Source organism: Balaenoptera borealis (genome assembly GCF_965194805.1).
Source record: "Balaenoptera borealis genome assembly, chromosome: 4".
NCBI classification, from domain to species: domain Eukaryota; kingdom Metazoa; phylum Chordata; class Mammalia; order Artiodactyla; family Balaenopteridae; genus Balaenoptera; species Balaenoptera borealis.
The window spans coordinates 104,504,754-104,527,206 of NC_138861.1; the positions used below are offsets into that span (position 1 = coordinate 104,504,754).

Here is a 22,453-nt window from a genome sequence, read left to right on the forward strand (position 1 = left end):
AGTCAATGGTAAATGTTATACTTTACAGTTCATACTTTGCATTATTAATTCATTTGGTCCTCATCACAACCCTATAAGATAAACATTATAATCCCCATTTTACAAGTAAGGAAACAAAAGCATAGAAGAGTTTTGAAACTTGCCAAAGATGGCACAGCTAGCATTGATTTTAGTATAGCTTGTGGTTAAATTTATAATTATAAATTTATAATTAAATTTATAATTATAAACTTAAATTTATAATTCAAAATATGTGCTTTATAGGTCACATAATACAAAAAGAAGTGTCCTATGGTTTACAATACACATACACACACAAATAAGACTGCTAAATTAGAAACAGGGAAATAGTGTTTAAGTGTTATACATATAAAGCCTTCAGCAAGCAGAAGGGAACAAATAGTATGAAAAAATCCTTGGTCTTTATGAAGTCTGTAGCAGAGCAAGAGATTTGACCCTGTGCTCCTTCTAAGCTAAAGTAAGGAGGAAAACATCATTAAGTACATAGATATTGTGGTCTGATAAAAGGAAATCAACTGATGTTATTGAAGAGCTGGCAAATATTCCCTAGAACTCTTTTCTAAAAGGAGTGCAACCTAAGGAGGGCTGTCTTTCAAGGTGAGTTGAAGGACTGTTAAACAGGCACTCAGGCTGCATGTTTTGCAGCAGACTTAAGCTATTCACTCTCTCAGTAATTAAACATTTAGTCATTTGAGGATGCTGGGAGAGTTTCCTAACTTCTATTCATTTTGACCTTAAAAATGCGATGATGATGTATAGGATTTAATCAATATGTGAACAACCAGACATTTCCTTAACAGTTTTCATATCACTCTGTTGGTTTAACACAGCTGGAAAGCCCGAAGCAATGATTAGGTCTGTTGCTAAGGATTAAGCCACCGAATTATGGATGGAAAGAATGTCACCTCCTCCTCCATAAAGGACCGTTCCTCTCAGCTGGACAACCAAGGTCCCAATTCCTCTCCCCTTCCAAATCAAGGAAAACATTTTAATTATGACTTCAACAACTGTTCTAGACAAGTCCAGAGATAGATTGCCCCGGGAATTATTTTCTCTAAAATGAACTGCAAGTGTTTACCATAAATATATGTTTAATATATGTTCTGCTTATGTCTGGGGCCAGGCAGCATAAAATTACTTTACTGGCAATAGTTTTCAGTCGTGAATTTTCAGTTTATCCAACCAACGTGTATTCAGCACCTAAGTTGAATTGGTATCCTTTCTACTAACCAGTTTTGTCTTTTAAATATCACATGGGGCTTCCCTGGTGGCGCAGTGGTTGAGAGTCTGCCTGCCAATGCAGGGGACACGGGTTCGGGCCCTGGTCTGGGAAGATCCCACATGCCGCGGAGCAACTGGGCCCGTGAGTCACAACTACTGAGCCTGCGCGTCTGGAGCCTGTGCTCCGCAGCGGGAGGGGCCGCGATGGTGAGAGGCCTGCGCACCGCGATGAAGAGTGGTCCCCACTTGCCACAACTGGAGAGAGCCCTCGCACAGAAACGAAGACCCAACACAGCCATAAATAAATAAAAAATAAATAAATAAAAATTAAAAAAAATTTTTTTTTTTAAAGTTAAAAAATAAATAAATAAATAAATAAATATCACATGGACTCATTACCAGCCTATTACTTAGATCAAGGGAAGAATTCTAAAGAGTTATGTAACACTTGCTATGTAAACATAGCACAGTACATAGCTTCATTCAAGACATTTATCAAGCACCTACTATGTCCTAAAATTTGCACTGAAATCACACAGGAGGCAGAAACACAGAATTTCTCCAAAACACATTTATTGACATTGATTGATTGTTTTCTCCCCACACCTGTGAGCTTACTCTCCAGTAGGCAAATTAAATTTTCAGCTGCTTTTCTATAGGGTAATGGGCCTCAAATACCTTCACTCAATATGAAGCTGTTCTAAGCCACAGGGCAGACTTGCAAAACCATAAGGTAAACCTTAACCCTAAAGTCAATGGACACCAGAGCAATTCATATCCCCTCAGATATTGTATTTAATAACTGCATAAGCACGCATCAAAGTGAAAATTCTGACAAATGTGCCCTCTTTTCTCCCAGCAGTCAAACCCCTCAGCCCTGCAGTTTGGTTGAAAAATAAAACCATGACGTGCTTCCAAATATCTGCTGTTTTTTATCAGTAGGGCTGTAAGTGGACCCTCACCTCCCATCACACACACACACACACACACACACACACACACACACAAACACACCCCAGATTTCCTTTTTTCCTCTTCCTTCCCCTAAACAAACTTGTTATCAAAGAAAATTTTAACAGAACTGAATCCAAGACAAGTATTCTTGGATTCTTCTTGTTATTTTCTGCAAACCAAATGTGCCCTTTTAGCTGAGAGGTTGAGAGAGGAGCAACTGGTCCCATCTGGGCTGCAGTGCAGGGGACCCAAGCATGAAAAAGAGCATGGAAGGTGACCTGGAAGAGGTCACCATTCCCACACTTGAAAGGCGTGTCCAGGCAAGCCTGAGTCAATTTGACACATTTCAAACTCCTGGAAAACCAGGTGTTTCAAAGCTGACTTTTGAAATCCAAAGGTCCTGAGGGGCGAGCCAGGGAAAGGAAGGTGTTGCTTTTCCTGACTCAAAATTCAGTGTTGCTGCCTGTGGAGACAATGCATTCAAAATTCAAAGGATGCTCGTTTGGTTTTAGTGGAAGAGGAGAAAGTTACGAAAGAGTGTCTTACTTCTCTTTTTACCTTTTGCAATAAGGCTGCCCTTTCCTGCCTTTATAGAAATTATCTGAAGATCTCCCTCATGGAAATCAGGCAGGCAAACAGTCTAGGGCTCAGCAGGCAAAGTAACACTGACTTATATTTGACAAGTTTTGACAGATAAATAATTCTTGGCTGGTGTCCTAGGCTAAATATCAACTCCTCCCTGTGACTGCCAGGACAGCTGCAAAGTATCTGACCCTGGCAACTAAGGTCCAGCTCACGAGAAAGTGGCAGTATCACAACCAACTGATCACTGTGGTGATTTGTTCTCCGGGACACTCCTCAGGATGACTTTAACCCCTCAAAAATGTCGCTGGAATTTGCAACTCAGTGTATTTCTAGGGAACAGCCTAGTCTTCACAGTATTTTTAAATATTTTTATATCAGCATGGAAACAAGGCTTTGTACATTTTAAGACCCCTAATGAGGAATTTCATCAAGAAATGGACAGACTACAATACTTGCTTTCAGTAAGCATGGTCAGGAGTTGAAATTGTTCTTTGTTTTTTGTTTTAATACAAAATACATTATGTATGATGTGAAAACTGGAATCTCTTGTTTTGAGTACCTTAGAGAGAAAAGTCATGAAGCATAAACTGAAGAGATATACTGTTTTGGAGTGGGAATCAGAGAGATCATGAAAAAAAAGAGAGAGAGAGAAATAGACCATAAAGTGGAGTATATTTACAGTTGTCAGTGCTTATAGAAAGATATTGTCAACTACGGGGCATCAAGAATAAAATTAATGTGGATATGAATTTTCAAAATTACTGATCATTTTGCCATTGAATGAATATTAATTTAACCTTGTAATTAAGATAAATGATCATGATAATAATAACAATAGGTTCCAGTTATAGAGTTCCTACCATGTGCTAGGAATTGTACCTGTAAGAAAAGTATCAGAATCCCTTTTTTAAAGATGATTAAGTTGAGGCTCAGTTGAAATAACTTGCTCAAAAATGTATGCAGTCTTTAAGCACAGGTCTGTCTGAGTGAAAACTAGACATACTTTTAGGTAGGTCAATGTTGTTCTACCTCTCTTTTTAACATACTTCCTTCACCTGCCAGCAAAGATTTTGCTGAACTTTCCTTTCTGTAGTTTGTGTATAATGAAAACGGTAGTCATATGAATGTGCTTTTCAATGTATCTCTTTTCTAGAAATGCTAACATGGCCCCAAAGAGACTTCCTTCACTCCCCAGGCTCCAGCCCCCATCCCTACCCATATCCCGCATCCCCTACTCTTTCAGACCTGACTGAGAATCATCTCTATAGCCTGTGAATTCAGTCCTTATATTGTACTTACTCTGGGTTATTTGTTTGGGCACTGCCAATATGGATCATAATAAAGTCTAAGAACATCTCACTTTCTAAAATCGAACGAGTACGTCCTGCAAATCTAACCAAACGTAGATACAGCAGAAGGCGGATTCAAGAGGGATCCATGCTTATCATGGATTTGAATGAGAAGGAAAGAGTGGGAGCATGTGAGAAAGGGAGTGTTGGGCTTGAGTCTCAATTCATCATGTGCTACCCGGGTAAAGAGCGTGACTCAGGAGTCTGACTGCCTGGATTCAAATCCTGTCTCACCTCTTTAATAACTCGGACGTTCCGTATGTTACTTGACCTCTCTGAGCCTCAGTTTTATAACATATAAATCAGGGATAATAATAGCTCCTGCCTAATGATGATTAAATGAGATAATGAATGGTAAGTTCTTAGAAAAATGCTTGGCACATAGTAAGCGGTCAATAAACGGTAACCTTTACTATTCACATTATTCTTGTTATCATCATTGTTATTATTGCGACTGCTATTACTAAATATTATTATTATCAATACTATATTGATAATATTATTAGCAATAGTTTATTGATAATATTATTATCAATATTTATCAGCCTCAAGGCCTTCATGAAAATAAAAAAAATTATCCAAGCAGTTATTTTTCAAAATAGATTATTGTATTTAACCAATTATATTCGTTTTATGAAAATACAGCTTTATGGAAAAATGGAAAAATTCATTCAAATAATGGGACTAACTGGTAAACTTGAGAGTCTATGATCAACCCCAAATATTGTTCATTTCCCTTGGGTGGCCAACTATCTCGGTCTCTCCCTTGGCACAAGTCACTGAGTGAATCAGAGAGCATTTTGGAAGTTAAGCACATCTGACTTCAGAGTTTAGCCTACTTACTTCTAAATTCCAGCTCCAATAAAATTCAGTTTTCTCATCTATAAAATGGCACTAATAGTAACTACCTTGAAAGACAGTAATAATGATTAAACACATAATGTCACAAAGCAATAAAGGCTAACACTTACTGATCTCTTATTTTATGCCACACACTGGGCTAGGCACTTTCAATGTATTAACCATTTAACATTCACAACTCTATATGGCACATGCTATTTTAATACCTATTTTTGTAATTGCTAAATAAATGGCAACTTTAGTTATTTAAACAAATGTCTTCACTGTGCTTGACATTTGTTTTCAGAGACAAAGCTTTTCAAAGACTCTCCTTTTCTAGGAGTGATTTTAGATCACCACATTATCTGCCCAGGTTCCCCACTGCCTGTCTTGCCTGAAGGTCTCCAAGCTGAGTGTGGGAGAATTTACCAGGGAGAAAAACTATTTAGTTTTACCTGGGTGACAGCAATTATGCAGAATGACAAAAGGAGCAGTTAAGTTACAAGTTAAGGATGATAATTCATTCTCCCCAGGGACTGTCACTCAGAAAGCCTTGAGAAAAAACAACACCAAAACAATGGCAGGCTCTATTGTTAACAGTCATGTCCCCATAATGCCTTGGCATTCTGAAACAATAAGACCACAAATGCAGTCTGCTGTCCCTCGAAAGCTCTCCAAGCACATATGCTATAGTTCAAGCTGTCACTCCTTGGAGACTCACCATGGAACGGTTGTCAGGTCGTCCCTGTTAGCCATGGTGACTCCATTTGTAATGAATGGCTCCATAGGACCCTCCAAAGAACTTAACTCACATCAGAGACTTACTTGCAGTACATGAACCAAAGAGTGGGAGAAACCTAGATAATAAAAGTATGGATTTCCTCAAGACAGATAGGAAAGTGGAGGTATTTGCCAAGACAAGTAGTGATAATTATAACTTTTGCACATTATGTGCAAAGTGCTACTCTGAAAAAAAAAAAACAACCACCAAATAAACAGAAATAAAGTGTGAATATCCACATCTTCAGGAGTTAAAACATTTTACTGATTTCTAATTCATCAGTACTGATTTGAATATCATAATTTTACTTGCTATTTGCTATAGTCTTAAAGACAGAATTGTACTAGTTCAGAGTAAGTCGATGTCAGGTGGCATATTTATTGCTTGAAATCTATGGCAATAAATAGAGTAAGAGAGATGTAGTTTTTCAGGGCTTATTATGGCCTAGTATACCAAACTGTAAACTAGCACAGACTATATAGCAAAAAGGCAAATAAAATCATAGAGCCAGCTTGACTGAGTTCAAATCCCTTTCTTCCACATCTTGCTGAAAGACATTTGGACAAAAAAATCCCTTAAACTCTGTATGCCTCAGTTTCTGGAACTGTAGAATAGGTATAATATTTGCCCCTAAGCCATATGGTTGTTGTTAAATTAGTTAATACATGTCATATGTTTCAAACAGTGCCCAGCATATGATAACCACTGGATAAGCATTAGCTCTTACTCCGACTTATTTAGCATATTCAACAGTTAATTTAATCATTTCGTCATTTTAATTCCTATATTATTGATAATGAAATGAGTGTTTAGGGAAATCCCATAATCGACACAGGGTCACATGGAAGAGGTGGGACTGAAAACTACAGCCAGCTGGATCCAAATACTGCTTTTCTCAACAACTTAATTCTATTTTCTAAGAATAGGAGCTTTGGGGGAGAGTCAGAACTGAGGTCAAATCCCTCATTCTGTGGCTTACTAGCTGTATGATCTAGGAAAACTCATCAGAATTCTGTTAAACTTAGTTTCCTCTTCTGTAAAATGAGAATAATCATAACAAATTATAGAGGACAAGTAAGGATTTGAAGAGATTTTTAAGTTACTTTTGCTGTTCACAATGAAAGATGCTCAATTTGCATGTCAACTGGAAATACTGACATAACTCTTGTTTTGCTTTTTGGAGGGAATCATTAGTGAGGTTATTGGGGGAAATTTTGTACAAGATTTTATTTTTCCAAATAGTATCTTCCCAAAGAAATGTATTTAGTCAAAGGATTTCTTAATCATATATAAGGTTAAAATTTTAAATTGTATGAAAATCTGTATGACCCAAAATTGTTAGCCTCTATCACTTTTGATATAGTGAGTTTGGAGTTCCAAAGGTTAGAAAGATGGGAGAGTTTGGCCTTCAAGTGTGTGTCCCAACAACAAGGAATCTAAGCACCTGAACACTGGAAAGGCAGTGTTCAGAACAATACGTTTTAAATAAACATTTACTGGGTGAAACACTGTGAATTAGAGTACTAGCCAAGGAGGCGGGATTAGATTGAGGCATGAAAGAGGTCTAGAGGCAATCACTCTCAGATGTGGGACAGAATAAACAGAAAACTTGCAAAAGAGATACCTAGTACGGTTTGTACTTGAGACTTGGAGTGGGGAGGAAGGAGTGGGGAGGAAAGTGGAGGAAGGTCTCAGATACCTAAAACTCATGGCTGGGCCAGGAAATAGTGCATTTGAATGTAACGCATCCCAAACACTACTATAAAAGTATTATGAGGGATGGGAGGAATAGTAGAAGAGGTCTTAATAGAGACCAACCTGCAAGGCTGGACTAGGTGCTTTCCTCTGTGCTCCTGGAAGTTTCCCTGTCCCTCTCTAGTGGCTCTAGTGTTACCTACAGACCCTCTGTTGATCTGTCTCATCCACCAGACAGACTAGAGGTCCTTGTATAAAAGACCCAGATCATTCATCTTGTGCCTTCAGTTCCAGGCAGGGCACTAGAACATAGTAGGTGCCAGTAAATACTTTTTAAAAAACTATATGAAGAAGAGAATGATGGGATTTATTATATATACTTTGGCCCTGTAGAGTTTAGGCAAACGATGGTACAGACATGATCTTACAGGCAGAAGCTTAAAGAAATCAGGGCAAGGATATGAGCAATTCTTAGCAGAAGTACCTAAAAACTTATGAAAATATATATATATAAATGAATCACTTTGCTGTACAGCAGAAACTAACACAGCATTGTAAATCAACTTCAATAAAAATAACTTTTAAAAAACTTATGAAAACATATATGATTCTATCCATCTAGACTCAACGTTAGAATATACCGTTGATAGGTCAAAGTACAAGAATATGCATTCATTCATTCATTTATGCATTCATTCAACAAATATCTACTACATATCTCCTATGTGTGAAGGGTCTTACCAGGTGATAGATTCAGATGGAAAACAATACAGACACAAGTTTTTCTCTACAGTTTTTTATGGCCTAGAATTGGCTCTGAAATCAAACAAAAAAATTACATAAAAATTACTCAATCACAAGGTGATAGTTGTTACATAGAAAAATAGTAAGGTATATTCTGCCATAGACTAGGCATGAGGGGGGATGAAATAGTTTGGGGGCAGTACCTTGAGGTGATTTAGACATATCTACCATTGAAAACTATTGCTTTGGGTCTTTCTTAATTTCTTCTGGCTCTTGTTTATATGATCTTGTTTTCCCTACCTAAAAATTCATTCACCTTGACATTTCTACCCCCAGTGATTTGAAGGATCTCCAAGTCCTATGAGACGGGGGAAAAAAAGTAAACATGGCTCTGTGGTTCATCCCCAATACAGTGGGGAAGCAGTTAAGTAAGTATAAACAAGTAAACTTCCATGGTCATTTAAACCCACCCCTCTCAAATGTTAATCTGTACAACTGTCGATTATACCCTATCACACCTCCAGCTGAGGAACTGCAACACATTTTTAACCATCCATATGGCAAACAGCATGGAAAACTGAAAAAGCATATGACAACTTAGGGTTCTAGCTTACTCCTAATGTTGTGCACATAATAAATTATAGCCTATCTACATGACCTTATTTTTCATATTTTCCTGCCCCATTCTTTTTTATCACCATGGGTGTGATTAGTATCCAGAGCTTCTGGTGATGTCAGTGGATACTCTGGATTCATTTGAAACCCATGACAAAACTGTGGCTTTGCCTATCTGAGAGAGATAAGAACTAACCCTCATTTAAAGAAAATTGTAATTGATGTACTCAGTGCCATTCTTCTGAGAAATCAGTTGTCTTAATTACATAGTACAGACTGGTCACTTCTTTTTTTTTTTTTTTTTCACTGTATTTTATTTTTACAAGAGATAAATAGACTGACACCAAGCATTGTACATGGATGACCACAACAAAAGCAACAATGATTGCAATTACCAAACATGAAACACACTCATACTACGTCATAATATTGACATTCACAGACTGGTCACTTCTGAGGAATTTGGTGAGGGCAGGAGACGTTCTGAATTTGTTGTTCTGGATGGGTTCAGAGTAAACATTTAGATTATTTATGCATCCTGGCTGGATGAAGCCGCCCTCCCCAGGTTTATGTTTCTCCGTGGGTGTTCCTTTTGACTCAGAGGTCACAGTGTAGGAGGGAGAGTGAAAAAAGCAGCCGGGGTGTGTGGGGGCCATTTTGAAGTGAACAGATCAGGGGTATGAAAATCTCTTCTCCAGTTGAGAAATTTCTAAAATGTTCAATGCAATAATCTTTCTATTGTTTATCAAATCCTCCCACTTTCCCTGTCATGCATTCTAGTGGTTTCTGCTACTGACACTGCTGACATTGGCAAAGTTTGCCATTGACATCCAACAGCTTCCCATTAATTTCTATATTTCTGTACATCAGAGCACTGCACTCTCATGATAATGCTAAGTATATTGTTTCATTATTTTTAGGCACTTCGTGGGGCTTACACTTTTTTTTAAAGCCAAAGCTATTTGTTCCTGTTATCATGCCATCTTTTTCTTCCAAGTAAACCACAAATTCTTTTCACTAATGGCAAAATGAGCCCTTTCATAGATTTCTCTGGGTGTTTTATCTTAGTCTTCTTATAAACACAGAGATGAACCAAATGTCAAATTTTGAATCAGTATGCTATGGTCGGAAGAGCACCAAATTGGATTTGAATCCTAGCTTTGCTTTCCAATGACCTTGAGCATGTGAAAGTCAAGCAAGGAATTACATATAAAGAACTATCTGGTCATATAGAGATCTACCTCTAAATCTCTAAAATCTGTAATTCTATGATTATTTTAGAAGCATATGTAACATAATTTCTAAGGCATTCTCCAAAGAAATCAACAATGTACTTGATATTTGTGTGTTAATATTTATTTCAAAATCAAGATAGTAATGTCCCCCTTTATTGAGGCAATGAAACTAGTCAGATCAGAATTTGAAAGCTTTATCCTTCATCCAGCTGTTAAATAAAATTTCTGAGTAGCAGATCCCTCAATTTGAAAACAAGGGGATAATGTCTTTCCTCTATGATTTCTGTGAGAATTAAACAAGGTAATGTATGTGCAAATGCCTAGCATGAGATCTGACACATAGGGGTCAGAAAATAAATGATAGCGATTCTTACTATTATTGACACAAAGCTTTGTTCTTTTTGAAGCTCATTTATATACATTATTTCATGCTAACGGATTAAGCCCAATGCTGCCAAGAAATTTCATGTAAAAATATATCCCAGGGTCAGTGACATTATAAAAATTCCCATCCTGAAATGAAGAGACTGTCAACCAATTTTATCTTGTAACAATAAACTTCTTCAATCTATGTTTCATTCATTCAAATATCTCCTTGACCCAATAGCCTTGTAGCAAGTCTGTCATATTTTATTTACGCAGTCATTAATATGGCAAATATTTATCAAGTAGCAACTATGTACCTGGATCTTATTTTATCAGATGATAGTTTCTTATATTGAGAAAGGGCCGGGAAAAAATAAAAAGATTGCTATTCAATAGCAATGTAGATAGTGATGAGCTGATTAAAAAAATGGGAAGGGGCTTAAGTAATTAATTTTTTAGATGAATTTATTAATGTTCATTAACTGTAATAATAGTACCTTACATTTCCACAGTGCAGTAAGGTTGACAAGGGTCTTTTTCTAAAACATGTCCTGGGCCCGCCCATTTTGCTCCAAACCTAATAAAATCACCAACATTCAAGCCATCTTTATTCCTAACCAAGACTCTTAATAACAAACCCCTAACTGGTCCCTGTTTTCGCTCTTTGCATCCTAATAGCCATTTTCTACTAGTAGTTAAATTATTCTTTAAAGTGAAAATCAGATCAGTTTGCTTCCTGGTTCCAATGCCTTCCCCATACATCTTTCCAACACTGTATCCAAGAGCTGCTCCCTGCCCTAGTCAACCATGCTCAAGCCACAGCAAACTTTGGCCATTGCTGGAGTGGGCGGATCTGGTTCTTGCCTCAGGAACTTCACGCTTACTCTTCATTGTGTCTGAAACATGTTTTCGTCTCTTCTTTTTTTTTTTTTAAATAAATTTATTTATTTATTTTTGGCTGCATTGGTCTTCGTTGCTGCACGAGGGCTTTCTCTAGTTGCGGAGAGCGGGGGCTACTCTTTGTTGTGGTGCGCTGGCTTCTCACTGAGGTGGCTTCTCTTGTTGCAGAGCGCAGGCTCTAGGCTCACGGGCTTCAGTAGTTGTGGCTCGTGAGATCAGTAGTTGTGGCTCACGGGCTCTAGAGCGCAGGCTCAATAGTTGTGGCGCACGGGCTTAGCTCCTCCACTGCATGTGGGATCTTCCCGGACCAGGGCTCGAACCCGTGTCCCCAGCATTAGCAGGCAGATTCTAAACCACTGCACCACCAGGGAAGTCCCTCCTCTCATCTTCTTGAGCCTGTTTCCTTTTCATTAATTGGATCTAACCCTTCCTGAGCACTCATTCAGAAACTGTACTCTCTCTCTAGTATAGCTATCACACTATAGTGTCACTGTTTTTGTTTTTGTTTTCCCCAGCTCTTTATCATTACTTATGGAAATGTTGTCTATTTGTGTATTCATGTAGAATCTAACTTTTCCACCAGAATGTAAGCTCATGAAAGAAGAGATCATGCTTTCTCATTGACATAGCCCTGTTACACAAGGAAACCAGACACAGCGAGGCTATATTACTTAAGCAAGTAAAGAATATTATAAGTAGTATCTAGGATGACTATCAGCTTTTGTGTTTTATTACAATTCATGGCTGGAGAATTTGCGCATATAAAAAACTCTGCCCCTTGTCTCAAAAAGTCTGAATCTAGGTCTTAAAATAAGATATTATCTCATCAATAGTAATAATCTAGGAGTTATTCTGCAAGACAACAATAATATTGTTATGTAATAAGACTGAATATGATTGTGTGCCAAAATAATCAAAGACAGTAAGTGCTCTGATTTCGCATAGATAGTTTAAACAAACATGTTGCAAGAAGAGTTGTGGTTTTTTCTTCCTTTTTACGGTAAATACTATTTATTGTTCTTTGAGCTCATGTTGCTTGACTCTGTGATTATTTGATTTTTCTGTTTGTTTAACTGAATGTCACACCCAGGCTTTCCTAAAGTTGCTGTATTTCATGTATTTATTTTGTAAATTAAAGTTATTTCAAATCAACTCTCTTTTGACCATTTTAAAAAATGTTCTAAAACCTCTTGAAATAAATGGAGATACAACACTAGTATTTCAAAATCTGCACTGTGGTCAGGGGTCACTGTGGTCACCATCTCAAGTGGCTATCTATTTGGGAAAATCTTCCCTTTTAGGGAAACTCAAGGAAAATAGTTTATATGGCCTGTTATCATATTTTTTTATAGGATTGCAGTTTATAATTAAAAATTATTGTGAAAATTCAATTAATCCTAAAATTTATTTAAAACTTTTTCATAAATTCTATCTACAACTCCTTTCCTTCTTCCATCTCCTCTATGCAAACAAAACCATCAAATCACCCTCTAATGGGCTCAGTCCCTGTTTTAAAAATATGTTGAGAGGGATTACATCCTCAGGAAGATGATCTGAAAGAAAAAATCCAGACAAGTCTCTTCCTGATATATATCTAATCTACAGCCAGATCTAGATAGATAGATAGATACCTTCTTACAGTAATTGCTCTTCTTGTGGACCTCTAGTCTGTCTTTCACCATTCCTGGTTCCATGTGAGCCTACAAATTTTACCTCCTAAAAAAATATTACCCTTGTTTAGCAAGATAAAGAATGTAATATATCATATAGAAGGTGCCAATTACTGCTGTTTCCTAAGTGATATATAATGTAGGGATTTTTTTTCCCCATAAAAGAACAAATAGTAAATATTTTAGGTTTTACAGGCCATTTATCTGTTTCACCTACTCAGCTTTGGCATTGCAATGTGAAAGCAGCCATAGATAATACACAAAAAAATAGATGTAGCTGTATTCCACATACTCCATAATGAAATTATTTCAAATATGTCTCATGAATTTCATAGCATCTATATATAGAAAAACAACTTGTCTTGAAAATAGAATGATGACACTGGAAGAAATTTAGACCTTATCAGATAGTTTTATCTCTATGAACTCCCTATATTTGTCATTTACTGACAGAATAGAGAATAAAACTAAAGACAATTAATTTGAATAAAATAATTTGTAAGTATGTTTTAGTAGAGGCTTCTAAAATTTTGAACCTAAATAAATATATATCCAAAAACATCTATCAAATATATACACTCATTCCCCTACCCCCTTCCCCTCTGGCAATCACCTGTTTGTTCTCTGTATCTGTGAGTCTGTTTCTGTTTTGTTAAGTTTGTTCATTTATTTTGTGTTTTAGATTTCACATTTAAGTGAAATCATACAGTATTTATCTTTGTCTAACTGATTTCACTTGGCATAATACCCTTTATGTTCATTCATGCTGTTGCAAATGACAAGACTTCATTCTTTTTAGTAGCTAATATCCCATTGTGTGTATATTATATACCCAATATTCTACTCAGTCTTTTCCATTGATTATTTTATTTAATCGTTACAACTACCTTCTGTGGAAGATGCTATTGTCTTATTTTTCATGTCCAGAGTGACAGAGCTAGTAAGTTTTTCAGTCATATGAATCCACAACTAATCGATTGCAGCCTAGGAATAAGACACATATAAGGTTGTACTCAGTGTCAAATCAAATCGCATAAATATTTTTGTAACTAAAAAAGGCAGGAAGAGAATATTGGATGTGATCATTCAGACCAAAATTTAAGTTAAATTAGCATAAAATCAATGGAAGAATAAAATGTTTTAAAGAGAGAAAACAGCAATTAATGAATTAGAAAATTGAATATAAGTTTTTAAATGCCTAGTGCTAAATTTTTCGATTAAAGAAAAAAAAAATAGTTACAGTTCTAGTAATTCTTGGGAAACCAAGAAGAAAAAACACAAATTTAGTAAAAATGGATATGACTCCTGGAACTAATAAGCGATTCTAGCAAAGTGGCAGGATACAAGGTTAATATTCAAAACACAATCACATTTTTACATATCAGCCATAAACAAGTAGAATTTTAAATTTAAACCACAATACCATCTATTTTAGCACCTCAAAACATGAAAGTGCAAATCAAACAGAATATGTGTAAGATCTATATAAGGAAAACTATAAAAATATGACAAATAGAATCAAAGAACTAAATAAATGGAGAGAGGTTCCGTATGAATGAATAGAAATACTCAATATTGTGAAAATGTCAGTTCTTCTCAAAGTGTTGTAGAGATTCAATGCAATTTCAATCACAATACCAACCAGTTATTCTGTGAATATCAATAAACTGATTCTAAAGTTTACATGGAGAGACAAAAGATCTACAAAAGACAACACGATATTATAGGGGAACAATGTTGGAGGACTGACACAACCTGACTTCAACACTTACTATAAAACTACACTAACCAAGACACTGTGTACTAGTGAAAGAATAAACAAATAGATAAATATAACAGAGTAGAGAGCCTAGAGATAGATAGACTTGCATAAATATAGTCAACTGCTCTTTGACAAAGAAGCAAAGGCAATAGAATGGAGAAAAGATAGCCCTTTCAACAAATGGTGCTGGAACAACTGGACATCCACCAGTAAACAAACTAATCTAGACACAAACCTTCCCCCCACACAAAAATTAACTCAAAATGGATCATAGACCTAAATGTAAAGTGCAAAAATATAAAACTCCTAGAAGATAACATAGGAGCAAATCTAGATATTTGGGGGTATTGCAATGATCTTTACAAGATCAAAGACACAGTCAATGAAAGAAATAATTGATAAGTTGGACTTTATTAAGATGAAAAATTTCTCCTCTATGAAGGACTCTCAAAAGATTGAGACGACAAGTCACAGACTGGGAGGAAATATTTGCAAATATGTCGTATATCTGATAAAAGACTGTTATCCAAGATATACAAAGAACTCTTAAAATCAACAAGAAAATGAAAAACCTAACTAAAAAATGGGCAAAAGACCTGAACAGATACCTCACCAGAGAAGATATAGAGATGGCAAATAAGCCTATGAAAATATGTTCAACATCATATGTCTTTAGGGAATTGATAGTAATTAATTAAAAATTAAAACAACAATGAGATATCACTACAAACCTACTAGAGGTGGCCAAAATTCAGAACATTAACAATCCAAACACTGAGGAGGATGTGGAACTCTCATACATTGCTGGTGGGAATGCAAAGTGGTACAGCAACTTTAGAAGACAGTCTGGCAGTCTCTTACAAGATTAAACATACTCTTACCATATGATCCAGCAATCATACTCCTTGACATTTTTACCCAAAGGAGTTGAAAACTTATGTCCATACAAAAATCTCCACAGGAATGTTTATAGCAGCTTTATTCATAATTGCCAGAATTCAGAAACAATTAAGATGTCCTTCAGTAAGTGAGTGGATAAACTGTGATATGTCCAGACAATGGAATATTATTTAGTACTAAAAAGAAATGAGCTATCAAGGCATGAAAAGACATAAAGGAAACTTAAGTGCATATTACTAAGTGAAAGAAACCAATCTGAAAAGCCTGCATACTGCATGATTCCAACTGTATGACATTCTAGGAAGAGCAAAACTGTACAATCAGTAAAAAAATCAGTGGTTGCAGGGGCTAGAGGAGAGATAAAAAATAAATGAATAGAAGAATTTTTAGGGTATCAAATTATTCTGTGGGATACTATAATGGTGAATACATGTCATTATTCATTTGTCAGAACCCGTAAAATGCATAACACCAAGAATGAGCCCTAATATAAACTACAGGCTTTGGATGATAATAACGTGTCAGTGTACGTTCTTCAGTTGTAACAAATGTACCACTCCAGTGAAGGATGTTGATAGTGAGGAGGTTGTGCATGTGCGGGGTCAGGGAGTATGTGGGAACTCTATAGTTTCTCCTCAATTTTGCTATGAATCTAAAACTACTTTAAAAATAGAGTCTATTTATGAGTTTAAAAAAGAATATGACTGATACAGAAAATATTATAATTTTATATATTTATAAAATCCATTATTTCTAAGGTATATGTAACAAAATTTATCCAGGAAGAAAAAATAGAAGAACTTAATGGAAAACTACATGACAGTAATTTGAACAAGTTATTAAAGAATTATTTGATATTAAGATTAAAAACTCAAGAGAGGTCAACAAGTTTTTTTCTCAGTTTTTTCAAACATTAAAGAACAGCCAGTTCCTATATGGTAGTTACCATGTAAAAAAAAAGGAATAAAGTCACATCAAAATAAAAGTGTACATCAACAGAGGGCAGCTTATAAGAAATTATTTTCTTCTTTCTAATAGTTTAGTGTTTTATTAAATGTATATGTAATTAATGCACATAATTACAAATTTATGTAAAGTAAAGAAATTTTTTTTGAAATTAAAATGTATAAATAGAAACATTCAATTTGTAGTCTATGGCCTAAAGATAAAAAAATCAAATTTAAAAATAGGGCATAAATTTCTTTGTTACAAAGAAAGTTTAATGAGAATTGGATATTAGCCTAAAAGGAAGTAGACAATTAAAACAAGTATCCAAACAATATACTCAGAAGGCTAATGAACACGTGATGAAAATACTCATGTAAAATCATGTACATTATCAGTAACATCCACTTTTTTCATGGATAGATTGTGATCTGTGAGGGCATGTATCCCTCAGAACTGTATCTCCAATAAACATATAACCATAGAGATTTCAATATTTGGTGTAATATATTCTCCTTATTATTTTTGTCATTATTTTCATAGCTATTGTCCTATGTTTATTTTCAATAAAATCTAATTGTGTTTTGAGATTGCACTGAGATTTGAGATGAATTTTGTGTGAATTTAAATGTTTACTACATTGAATCTTCCAGTACAAAAGTATTCAATTACTTAAAACTTCATTTATGTTCCTCAATAGAATTTAGAAAAATTTATCTTTATATAAATCATACATATCTCTTAAGTCTATTCCTAGGCAGTTTATCTTTTTTATTATAATTGTATGTGGAAACTGTCCTTCTATTGTGATTCTTATCTGGTTATTATTTTTATAGAGAAAATATATTAATGTTTTATATATTAATTATTGAACTATCTAAATAAATTTCCTTCATTTTATAATATTTTCTGTATTTCTGTTCATTTGTCATGTTTTTACAGTGTATAGAAATACAAAATATATTAATTTTACCTCTTCCTTTGACATATTTATACCAGTATCGTTTAAAAAAATTATATTAAGGGGGAAATATTTATACCACAAAATAAAGAACAAGAGCCCATAAAATAGAAGTTATAAATCATATGGCACTAACTGTAAGTGGTATAAATAGTTTTGAAATTAAAATGAGTATTACCACAACTTGAAAGGTCATTATGTTAAGAAAACGTAATTTTCCATGAAAAATACTCGAAGCTACGTAATTGCAAAAGTATTTTACTGCTGCAAAACAACAGTGAAACGGGGTATTAAAATCTGTAAATTTCACTAGTTTTGATGTTGGCCATAGTCAGCAATATGTTTCCCTACTTATATATGCAGACCATAACACACACAACTTAATGTTTCCACATGGTTTCTTCAAATTGTTGCATTTATGATTTGTTGCAATTAGTATTTAGGTCTGCTTCTTAAGTCCAAACATTGCAGGCATTTAGGCAGATTTCTCCCTGCAAATTCTGTAGCTGTCAGGACTACACCAAACCCTGCTTTGTTCCCTTTGGTCTATATTCTCTCCCTTCTTCCTGTTGGTTTCCCTGACATCATATCTCTTACAGAATTATTTACACCTTAGTACCTGACTCTTGGTAGACATATTTTGATGTCTTCACTCCATTCCCATTTCTTTTGTTCAAAAATGAGTGATATTTGTGAGCAAGTGAATTTTGGTGCTTTCACTGACAAATAAACCTAAGCTCTGGGATTGAGGAGCAAGCCTTGGGTGTTAGTGAACATTCCTAAATTACAGTCCTTTGTATCCCAGTAGTTGGTTCTTCTAGCCCACAGCCCCCTCTTTCCGGGGGTTTGAAAATGTAAGGCGTGATTTTTGTTCTCACAATGAGGAGGAGTTACTGGCTTTTATTGGGCATGGCCAGAAATGCCAAATATCTTGCAATACAAATTATAAATTGCCTCTCTAAACCAAAACCAAACCAAATAAACATGTAAAAAATATATGAGACAGCCTACATCCTTAAAGCTGCCTCACCACCAAGGAAACAGCAGACATTTGTTCAAGATATAATTCTCGCTTCTCAGGCTAGCACCCTGCACTTCTTCCAGACACATAGTACTAGGACTGTAACGTTCTGTCTCCTTTCCTTTTAAGCATAGCTATATGGTTTGTTTTGGCCATTGTAATGTGAAAGGAAGTGAGATGTGTCACCTGTAGGTAGAAGTGTTAAAAATCAGTGCACAGTTCTCCAAGTTTTCTTTTTCCAGTCTCCAAGCTGATAAAGCTTGTGTCAAGATAAGGCTCTCACATCCTGGGTCCCTGAGAAAGCACATGAATAGATCCCTTGCCAAGCCATACTGTGCCTATAGCATGAACACGATAAAACATGTATGGCATTAATTCACTAAGATTTTCAGGTTGCTTGTTACTACATCAGAGCCTAGCCTATCCTGACTGATACTAGACAATATTGGACGATAGGAGTGAGATTGTCTCTATGTACCTCTTATAGACCGTACTGTATCCACCCAGAATTCATAGATTGAAGCCCTAACCCCAGTGTGACTGTATCTGGAGATGGGCCTTTAAAAAGGTAAAGTGAAATGAGGTCATAATGGTGGGGCCCTAATCCAATAGGACTAGTGTCCTTGTAAATAGAAAAGACACCTGGGGCATGAAAACAAAGAGGAAAGGCCATGTAAAAAGAAAAAAAAGAAGGAAAAATAGGAAAAGCCAAGGAAAGAGGTCTCAGGAGGAGAAACCACCTCTGGCAACACCTTGATCTTGGATTTGCAACCACTAGAATTGTGAGAAAATCAGTATCTGTTTGTGAAGCCATTAAGCCTGTGGTATTTTGTTATGACAGCCCTAACAAATACAGTTCCAGTTCCACCATCTTCACAATGTTTTTTTCAATTTTTTAAATTACAGACTCAGCTACCACAGATAAGCCTTATCCTGATCTTGTCCTAGACTGTCACTCTGGCCTCCTGCTTGCATGGAAATGTGCTTTAGAGTTTCATTTAAAATGTAGTGAGTCCTCCAACCTGGCTTTGAATCCCAGCTCTCTGATGCATCTGTGTTTTAATCCTAGCTCTATCTTAAACTTACTGTGAGACCTTGGACAAATACATTTATTTCTCTGTGCCTCAGGTTTCTCATCTTTAAAATAAAGATATCTGTATCTATCTCATAGTATTGCAGAGGGGAAAAAATGTGGTATGAAAAATAAAACACAGGGTAGATGTTTCTTTACAGTGAACACATAAAAGAATATTAATTTTCATTATTATAATCTCTAGTTTGGAAAGTCCTCCACCATTGTTTGCCTGAATCACAAAATATCTTGAAAAATTGGTCAGAACTGGGGTGAAGCAAGTGAGGGACTTGAAGGACCCTGAGAGGGAGCTTCTTAAATATTGCACCTCAGTTGCCTCACTTGTCTTCTCTCTGCTCTCATCCTAGCCCCAATAAACCTGATAAACCTTTTAAACTTTGTTTCTCACTTACCAAGTTTCTTTTCCATTATTAGCCATTAGAGCAAGTGGAATTCCTGAGCTTAGGGTCCTACTCAGGTGTATGGGCATTTTCAGAACACTAGTTCCAACACTGCCTCTGTCAACAATGTGGTAGCAAGATTCCCATATATCTTATACTCAATCCCATTCAACTTATAAGGTAGCCTTAGACATTTTCAGTCACCTGAACAATGATGATAACAAATTAAAGTTCAATGAGAAATTTACTCCAAAATCAAAGAACTTGTAAGTACACTTAGAAATGCTTGAAAGAGACATGGCATGCAGGGTTTTGTAGTGAAATGCTACCAAATACTTTATTTGAATTTTATAACAAGAAAATAAAGGCCGAGATGTGTTCCTTTTCAACTGAAGGAAATAGCTTCTATCAGCTAGAAGATCAGATCCAATAACTTTGGGGATCGATTTGGCTTTATTAGGTCTGTTGCTATTGTGATGGGCTAAGAAGTTTCTTTTGAAGAAAAGTAATTACTGTACCAGAGCCCCTAGTCAAAGAAATGTAATTGTGTTTTAAAAAATCATTTGCTCAGCACAATTTAGGCTCTCTGTGTCTTTCTGTAAGCTGGATCAATAACTAGCAGATATATAGATCTCCATGATGGCTAGAACTTAAATCCTCTCACATTTTCTAGTGATACTACCATGAAAGAAAAACCACTGTGTGAAACATACTTACCAAAAGCTAAATTAGTACTTTATCACATTCACAACATAGTCACTATTATATCATTGGAGTGTTAAGCAGAAAAGCAGAGGAAAGAATATTTGTTGAACACATACTTTTGTCCAGGCACTGCAATATGTGATATATTTGATTTATATGATTTGAATTATATGATTCTTACTGTTACCACATACCTGTGGGTAGATAATGTCTGAATCATCCTCATTATGATACATGAAACTAAAAGGAAAAGAAAAGAAATCTGAACCATTGTAGAACAATTACCCAGCTATATTTAGTGAATGTTTTTAAAAAATGATGTTTGCCTCAAATCCCTATAATATATTCCTTACAGCTATATATGTACATATAGACCGCTATGTAGATGTATGTTAAACTGTGTATGTTTTGAACATGTTCAGTTTCCTTAAGTAACACTTTTATCTTTCTAAAGCCCCTTTGAACAACTCTGCCTTCCTGTTATGGAAAGACCTTGAAACCAGATAGATGCACTCAAACCATGAACGTGAAATTCTCATGCCCAGAGTGGGCAACATCTTTTACTGAGAGACACTTGAAGAGTCTTACTTCTGACAATTTCTTTCCAGAAGGGTTGCTTCCTAAAGTGACAGCCACATGACACAATTCTTTCTAAAATTTTATAAGAAGTACAACCATTTTCTCAGTGTTGGAAGGTCTATGCTGGTTTGGAGTCCTGAATTTCCTTTCAACCAACTCAGTGAAACCCTCAAGCAAGAACCTTTACTTAAAACAATTAATGCAAAACAAATTCAGTTTAACATAATCTGAAGAAGACGGAAGTCTCATAATTCTGAAATGGGGAATACAAATTAAAAGTAAAATGATACCTTTTTTAATGTCGTGCTGTGGCAGGCCTTGATTTGAGAAAAAAAAATCCATCTGGCATTAGTAATAAAGATGTGCACTTTCCGAGTTGTGTGGGTATATTGTTTCTTTCACATTTTTACAGTGAGGGCTAATTTTTAGTGCTATGGAACTAAACAATCTATTTTATTTTTAAAGAGATCAGTCTTATTGATTCCATAAGTCTTCATTAAAGAATGAATGAATAAGTGTTGAGCATCTCCTCTGAGACAATGTGATAAGTCCTATGCCAGAGAGAAGTGAGATGTGCAAGCAGGAGAGCACTTTCATCCAACCCGCAAGTTAAGCAAAGCTCCCCAGAGAATAGGGACCAGGGTCAAATTTTCAAAACAGGCAGCAATTACCAGGATGAAGAATGGGAAGAAGGACTTCGCAGGCAGAATGAGAGGTGAATGCAAATCACATTAGTGAAGTCTGATTATGATGCATTTCCATCTAAATCCTGTGCTTTCTCAGATGTCTCATGACCATCTCTCATCCACAGCCCCACACACGTGCACTTCCATCTGGATTCCCCATCTCAGGCAAAAGCATCATGAGTACCTATTCCTACATTACAGAAAGGATGAGCTAAACTCAACTCTTCCCTTTCCTTTAACTACAATCTTAAAGGAAGCACCAAACGTTCTCTATTCCATCTGCTAGGTGTTTATTTAAGCTTATACTTCTTCTTCGTCTCCAGTAATATTTACTTATTTAAATGCCATTTTCTCTTTAATCTGGACAACAGCCAGTTTTTATTGGATAATTGTCTACCTTTTAAATTCAGCAATTGTTGGCAGTTATGATAAGATATGTGCAAAG

The 22,453-nt window shown here is 35.8% G+C and overlaps 2 long non-coding RNA genes across 3 annotated transcripts in view; one reads left to right on the forward strand and one right to left on the reverse strand.

Annotated features, from left to right (window-relative positions):
* Nucleotides 1–1,579, forward strand: part of LOC309628649 — a 41,579-nt gene extending 40,000 nt beyond the window's left edge. For both annotated transcript variants that reach the window (XR_014244611.1, XR_014244612.1), the window contains one exon: nucleotides 852–1,579. This is a non-coding gene — a long non-coding RNA (uncharacterized lncRNA). The remainder of the gene's footprint in view (nucleotides 1–851) is intronic.
* LOC309628650 overlaps nucleotides 1–22,453 on the reverse strand; it is a 121,471-nt gene that overhangs the window by 45,129 nt on the left and 53,889 nt on the right. Inside the window, exon 2 of the long non-coding RNA XR_014244613.1 lies at nucleotides 20,938–20,983. This is a non-coding gene — a long non-coding RNA (uncharacterized lncRNA). The remainder of the gene's footprint in view (nucleotides 1–20,937; nucleotides 20,984–22,453) is intronic.